The sequence below is a fragment of the Habropoda laboriosa genome, unplaced genomic scaffold, assembly GCF_001263275.1.
Source record: "Habropoda laboriosa isolate 0110345459 unplaced genomic scaffold, ASM126327v1 scaffold68, whole genome shotgun sequence".
Lineage (NCBI taxonomy): Eukaryota > Metazoa > Arthropoda > Insecta > Hymenoptera > Apidae > Habropoda > Habropoda laboriosa.
Genome location: NW_017100195.1, coordinates 275,572 through 283,422, shown reverse-complemented (window position 1 = coordinate 283,422; position 7,851 = coordinate 275,572). Strand labels below are relative to the sequence as shown.

At 30.0% G+C, this 7,851-nt stretch overlaps 1 protein-coding gene across 9 annotated transcripts in view; it reads right to left on the bottom strand.

The window, feature by feature from the left end:
* Window positions 1-236: 236 nt before the first annotated feature.
* LOC108570338 (hrp65 protein-like) overlaps window positions 237-7,851 on the bottom strand; it is a 17,781-nt gene continuing 10,166 nt past the window's right edge. The window contains exons 9-20 of one of the 9 annotated variants that reach the window (XR_001891353.1): window positions 5,138-5,195; window positions 4,787-4,892; window positions 4,503-4,641; window positions 4,147-4,221; window positions 3,846-3,915; window positions 3,544-3,609; window positions 3,241-3,311; window positions 2,934-3,008; window positions 2,633-2,703; window positions 2,150-2,220; window positions 1,848-1,918; window positions 1,546-1,616 (exon numbers count right to left, since the gene is read on the bottom strand). The gene's annotated coding sequence lies outside the window, so the exon portion shown is untranslated. Of the gene's footprint in view, window positions 408-1,545; window positions 1,617-1,847; window positions 1,919-2,149; window positions 2,221-2,632; window positions 2,704-2,933; window positions 3,009-3,240; window positions 3,312-3,543; window positions 3,615-3,845; window positions 3,916-4,146; window positions 4,222-4,502; window positions 4,642-4,786; window positions 4,893-5,137; window positions 5,196-7,851 lie in introns of those variants that run through there. The other 8 variants (XR_001891354.1, XR_001891355.1, XR_001891358.1 and 5 more) reach the window with 8 other exon arrangements.

The window sequence follows — 7,851 nt, the reverse complement described above, 5'->3', positions numbered from 1 at the left end:
ATTCATATAGTAAATATCAGCAGAATATATAAATAACAGTTCGTCATCTTTTATTCAGTACTCTAGCCAAAAATTCATCACAATAAATTTATATACAAATATTCATTTATTTACATTTCATATTTGCATTACTTCAGTTACTTAATTGTTGATAATAATAGTAATATTTCCACAATAAGCTGTCACCACCTTTCAACCATCTCATAGTAGTGCAGCGGTACTTCCTACCCTCCACCACCAGGGATAGATTAACGACCAATTATCACTAATCCTCACTAAAGACACTCGTTTGTATGAACACAACTCTTGACATGAGTCTAACAGTTCCCCCGCAACCTCTTTCTTTTCCGTCTACCGGCTCTATCTCTTTCCTTCTGCCATAACATTACCACCACAGCAGTATCGCCCTATTCCGAAAAAAGGAGATTTTCTTATTATTGGCAGAAAGTAATATTAACGTTTGCATGTATAAATTTCTATTTATCTCAGTAAAATGTTACACGTCGGGAATCTTGGTTTTCCTCAATAATCTCAGTCCCGAAAGGCTATCATCATTGTGTTATTATTTTATCTTTTGTATATAATAAATTATACGAAGAAAAAGATTTACATTATTATATATGACTCAAGACGAAACTCACCTTTTCTCTTCCGTCTATCCTCTCTATCTCTTTCCTTATGTCATAACATAACCACCACAGCAGTATCGCCCTATTCCGAAAAAAGGAGATTTTCTTATTATTGGCAGAAAATAATATTAACGTTTGCATGTAGAAATTTCTATTTATCTCAGTAAAATGTTACACGTCGGGAATCTTGGTTTTCCTCAATAATCTCAGCCCCGAAAGGTTATCATCATTGTGTTATTATTTTATCTTTTGTATATAATAAATTATACGAAGAAAAAGATTTACGTTATTATATATGACCCAAGACGAAACTCACCTTTTCTTTTCCGTCTACCCGCTCTATCTCTTTCCTTCTGTCATAACATAACCACCACAGCAGTTTCGCCCTATTCTGAAAAAACGGAGATTTTCTTATTATTGACAGAAAGTAATATTAACGTTTGCATGTATAAATTTTTATTGATCTCAGTAAAATGTTACACGTCGGGAATCTTGGTTTTCCTCAATAATCTCAGTCCCGAAAGGCTATCATCATTGTATTATTTTATCTTTTGTATATAATAAATTATACGAAGAAAAAGATTTACGTTATTAAATATGACCCAAGACGAAACTCACCTTTTTTTTCCGTCTACTCGCTCTATCTCTTTCCTTCTGCCATAACATAACCACCACAGCAGTTTCGCCCTATTCTGAAAAAGAGATTTTCTTATTATTGGCAGAAAGTAATATTAACGTTTGCATGTATAAATTTCTATTTATCTCAGTAAAATGTTACACGTCGGGAATCTTGGTTTTCCTCAATAATCTCAGTCCCGAAAGGCTATCATCATTGTATTATTTTATCTTTTGTATATAATAAATTATACGAAGAAAAAGATTTACGTTATTATATATGACCCAAGACGAAACTCACCTTTTCTTTTTCGTCTACCTGCTCTCTTTCCTTCTGTCATAAAATAACCACCACAGCAGTTTCGCCCTACTCTGAAAAAGAGGAGATTTTCTTATTATTGGCAGAAAGTAATATTAACGTTTGCATGTATAAATTTCTATTTATCTCAGTAAAATGTTACACGTCGAGAATCTTGGTTTTCCTCAATAATCTCAGTCCCGAAAGTCTATCATCATTGTGTTATTATTTTATCTTTTGTGTATAATCAAATTATACGAAGAAAAAGATTTACGTTATTATATATGACCCAAGACGAAACTCACCTTTTCTTTTTCGTCTACCTGCTCTCTTTCCTTCTGTCATAACATAACCACCACAGTAGTTTCGTCCTATTCTGAAAAAAAAGGAGATTTTCTTATTATTGGCAGAAAGTAATATTAACGTTTGCATGTATAAATTTCTATTTATCTCAGTAAAATGTTACACGTCGAGAATCTTGGTTTTCCTCAATAATCTCAGCCCCGAAAGGTTATCATCATTGTGTTATTATTTTATCTTTTGTATATAATAAATTATACGAAGAAAATGATTTACGTTATTATATATGACCCAAGACGAAACTCACCTTTTCTTTTTCGTCTACCTGCTCTCTTTCCTTCTGTCATAACATAACCACCACAGTAGTTTCGTCCTATTCTGAAAAAAAAACATTTTCTTATTATTGGCAGAAAGTAATATTAACGTTTGCACGATAAATTATACGAAGAAAAAGATTTACGTTATTATATATGACCCAAGACGAAACTCACCTTTTTTTTTCCGTCTACTCGCTCTATCTCTTTCCTTCTGCCATAACATAACCACCACAGCAGTTTCGCGCTATTCTGAAAAAGAGATTTTCTTATTATTGGCAGAAAGTAATATTAACGTTTGCATGTATAAATTTCTATTTATCTCAGTAAAATGTTACACGTCGGGAATCTTGGTTTTCCTCAATAATCTCAGTCCCGAAAGTCTATCATCATTGTATTATTTTATTTTTTGTATATAATAAATTATACGAAGAAAATGATTTACGTTATTATATATGACTCAAGACGAAACTCACCTTTTCTTTTTCGTCTACCTGCTCTCTTTCCTTCTGTCATAAAATAACCACCACAGCAGTTTCGCCCTACTCTGAAAACGAGGAGATTTTCTTATTATTGGCAGAAAGTAATATTAACGTTTGCATGTATAAATTTCTATTTATCTCAGTAAAATGTTACACGTCGAGAATCTTGGTTTTCCTCAATAATCTCAGTCCCGAAAGTCTATCATCATTGTGTTATTATTTTATCTTTTGTATATAATAAATTATACGAAGAAAATGATTTACGTTATTATATATGACCCAAGACGAAACTCACCTTTTCTTTTCCGTCTACCCGCTCTATCTCTTTCCTTCTGTCATAACATAACCACCACAGTAGTTTCGTCCTATTCTGAAAAAAAAGGAGATTTTCTTATTATTGGCAGAAAGTAATATTAACGTTTGCATGTATAAAGTTCTATTTATCTCAGTAAAATGTTACACGTCGAGAATCTTGGTTTTCCTCAATAATCTCAGTCCCGAAAGTCTATCATCATTGTGTTATTATTTTATCTTTTGTGTATAATCAAATTATACGAAGAAAAAGATTTACGTTATTATATATGACCCAAGACGAAACTCACCTTTTCTTTTTCGTCTACCTGCTCTCTTTCCTTCTGTCATAACATAACCACCACAGTAGTTTCGTCCTATTCTGAAAAAAAAGGAGATTTTCTTATTATTGGCAGAAAGTAATATTAACGTTTGCATGTATAAATTTCTATTTATCTCAGCAAAATGTTACACGTCGGGAATCTTGGTTTTCCTCAATAATCTCAGTCCCGAAAGTCTATCATCATTGTGTTATTATTTTATCTTTTGTGTATAATCAAATTATACGAAGAAAAAGATTTACGTTATTATATATGACCCAAGACGAAACTCACCTTTTCTTTTTCGTCTACCTGCTCTCTTTCCTTCTGTCATAACATAACCACCACAGTAGTTTCGTCCTATTCTGAAAAAAAAGGAGATTTTCTTATTATTGGCAGAAAGTAATATTAACGTTTGCATGTATAAATTTCTATTTATCTCAGTAAAATGTTACACGTCGAGAATCTTGGTTTTCCTCAATAATCTCAGCCCCGAAAGGTTATCATCATTGTGTTATTATTTTATCTTTTGTATATAATAAATTATACGAAGAAAAAGATTTACATTATTATATATGACTCAAGACGAAACTCACCTTTTCTCTTCCGTCTATCCTCTCTATCTCTTTCCTTATGTCATAACATAACCACCACAGCAGTATCGCCCTATTCCGAAAAAAGGAGATTTTCTTATTATTGGCAGAAAGTAATATTAACGTTTGCATGTATAAATTTCTATTTATCTCAGTAAAATGTTACACGTCGGGAATCTTGGTTTTCCTCAATAATCTCAGTCCCGAAAGGCTATCATCATTGTATTATTTTATCTTTTGTATATAATAAATTATACGAAGAAAAAGATTTACGTTATTATATATGACCCAAGACGAAACTCACCTTTTCTTTTCCGTCTACCCGCTCTATCTCTTTCCTTCTGTCATAACATAACCACCACAGTAGTTTCGCCCTATTCTGAAAAAAACGGAGATTTTCTTATTATTGGCAGAAAGTAATATTAACGTTTGCATGTATAAAGTTCTATTTATCTCAGTAAAATGTTACACGTCGAGAATCTTGGTTTTCCTCAATAATCTCAGTCCCGAAAGTCTATCATCATTGTGTTATTATTTTATCTTTTGTATTTAATAAATTATACGAAAAAAAAAATTTATGTTAATATCATTTATGTCCTTGATATATATAATTCAAATATCTTATAAGAATATATACGTATATATGTGTGTACATATTACCTTAAACCTGAATAATTCGAAATGAAGGCTTCGTGTACTTGTGATGTGTATTTTTGATCTTGTGGTTTTTAAATCAGATAATCTGTGTATGTCAATCCGTTTCAGTTCTTAATTTCCACAAGACAAATGGGATTTCTTCCTGTGGAACAAAATATATTTTGTTAATGCATTATGCAAAAATGTTAATAAATTTAGATCTTTGATGTAATAAACTTAGAACACGTTGAAATGTCATCGAAAAAATATTGTGAACAAAAAAAAAAAAAAAAAAAAAAAGAAGACACCTTAAATTATGTTGAAGTTCTTTTAAGCACTGAATAACCTTCCTTGAATTTCTTCCTTTTGCATGTAAAATACATACGGGATGATGAAGCAGCTGCGATTTAAAATCTGTGAATAAAAATTTTGTCATAAGGAATTGGTAATAACATTCTCGTAATTATCTTCGGAATTTTGTATGGTCAGTTCACGTTAGGACGTATTACTGTCTATCACAGAAGTCAGATGACTAAGGTTCATCATAATGCTACAGAATAAGGATCAACGTAATGACACCCTTAAGTTAAATTAAATATCTTTACACACTTATAATTTGATCTTTTTAGGAATATGGAATAATTTTTACTTAAATTTACCTCTTTGGTTCTCAATATTGTTCATTTCACTTCCTCAACCAGCAGCTACTATGAGCATCTGTAAGCATAAAAAAGAGTATAAATATTTTGTATAATAACAATATATTAATGATTAAGCTTTAATACAAAAACTGTCGAATTAATTCATTTAGTATATAAATTACAAATGAGTTATCATCTGCTAAGTAAAATCAATAATATCGTTACGATAGTTGGTAAAAGCAATATAACGAAGTTGTAGAATTAGCCAAGTTTTAAAATAAACATGTTTCGAGTATCTGGACAAGCAATTAACAGACATGGGAAGAGATAAAGTGAAAACACTGAGCAGAACTACATGAACAAGTATACCTTAATGTCGTTTTCGCCTTATATCGATACCGCGACCCGATATATTTTAATTTACAACTTCGCTATATTTCTTCAACTGATTATGCCAGAATTAATTTTTTTTCCAATCATTTCTTTATATTGTTTGAAGCCTAAGCTTCAGAAGTATGTTTTATTGTTAAGGATAAATGTAATACCATTTTACTAATATCATAGGAAACAAATTTTGTCCTTTTAATAATGAAAATTTCTGTGAGTAAACATTTATACTATATAGTAGATATGTATAATAAATGCATAGTATACACATGTAAAGAAAAAATCCTTACACAATTTAGTTTGCATTTGTCAGGTATCTTGAAAAAAAATGTAATGAAAACGGTACTAAAAATTCACACATTGCACATACTGCTTTTTAAAGTGTAAAATATGTGCGTTTTCAAACAAATGAATCAAGATCAAATCTAAGACATTAGAAAATTGCATAAATTATTGTATGATTTTAATACATGAAAATTGCTTATAGGGTACTTCCAGCCTAATAAATTACAGATGTTAAAGATTAAAATGTACAAGTTTTTTTTAAACATTTTGTAACAGTTTAAGTAAATTGTCACGCATGTAGTATTGTTTAGAGGTGACCCATATATGTATTTACCACCCGAGGGGACCAAGTAGTAAAATAGCCGATACGATATTTTAAAGTTTTGTCGTTAAAATCGGAATTAATTACGTCAGCCTAGATTTCAATAATGAACCTAGACAACCTTTGCTAAAATTGATACACAAATATATTTTGGTTGTCGTAGGTAAAAACACGATCTAGGCTGGTAAATTTGTACAGAAGTATTAAGTTCTAGTGGAATCTTGTATCGAAACGATTAAGTTTCCACATTTACATAGCATTATATATCCAGGTTCGATGTGTAGTCGATGGTATATTAAATACACAGTTAACAAAACAGACCATTTCAGGTTATATAACTCTTGATCTTTTTCCTAATATTTTTTCAAGGCTCACATTATGTTATAGGCAAATTCAATTTCGTTGGTAAAGATTACAAATTAAAATATTACTTTCTGCCACATCCTATAATGACTGAAATACAATTTATGTATTCATTGTTAAATGTAGAAATATAAGAAAATATTGTATTAAATATAAATAAAAGATTCACACTATCGCAAAACCATCAATTAAAATTCGGTATAAAGAGTCCACATCTTTTATAATCTTTACCATATTCTCATGTGAATGTCCCACCCGAAGATTAAAATAGAATTACGCATAATAACAGTTTTACAAAATCTACTCACCTCATACCAGTAGATTCATTGACTAGTAGTTTCAAGTAAGTAAGCCTATCTTGTGATTGCAGTTTCTCCTCCAATAAGAGATTCTTGATTAATAATGGTCAGTATATATTGTACATTATTTCGCGATTGTAAAACAATCGCGTACAGTCGAACGTACTTTTCCTCGAGAAAGAAGATGGATATTTCGATTGCAAGAAATACATGTGTGTGTAATACATCACAATGAATTGTCCATAGAAATTCTCAGAATAAATATTGTAGTCAAATTATATGTATTTCTTTTTTCATAATCAATAACTTGATTTCTTGATTTTATTATCACTAAATTAGTGATATCTTTAAAACAGTAAAAACTGTTGTTCATTAAGACTCTTTAAATGCATACTGAATGTGTGTATACTTTATATAATGCACATATTTTGTCATATATCTGTTGTGCAAAACGGGTTGTTTTTGCTGATTGAACATGTTCTATCAAATCCTATTAAAAAGGAATGATTTTCATTCAGCAAATATAAGATATCTATTTGAAAGTACCTAATAGATAAATACAATTTATAAGATATTATGCACTATTATAAAGTAGTAATTATTACTAGTATCTACACTACTAGTACATAGTTGTGGATAAATTGACTCGAGATTAATTTGGAAAGTTTAATAAAATTTTATACTTAGTTCATGGAAAGGAGAAAAATAAGATTAGATAATTAATAGAGTAAGATTAGATGAATAAAACACGTTGAAGAGTAATGCGAGTGATGTAAGAACGATTTCGTGAAAATATGGCTTTTTAGCCTCCTTTATGTTTGTAATTAAATACAAGAATTTGAGAAAAAGAAAAGACAATGTGCAATATCCCATTATGTTGAAGATTTCCTGAAAGAAACATGTAATAATATTTGAAATATTATAAATTTGTGGTCAGAAAACAGGGATATAATTTCTTCATAGAACTCACGTTCTATTTATTGATACTGATTTCAATGTTCAAATTTCACTCTTTGAAATATACTAATAATGATTTGTAACACATAAATGTTATAAAAATAGTAAAAAAAATCATT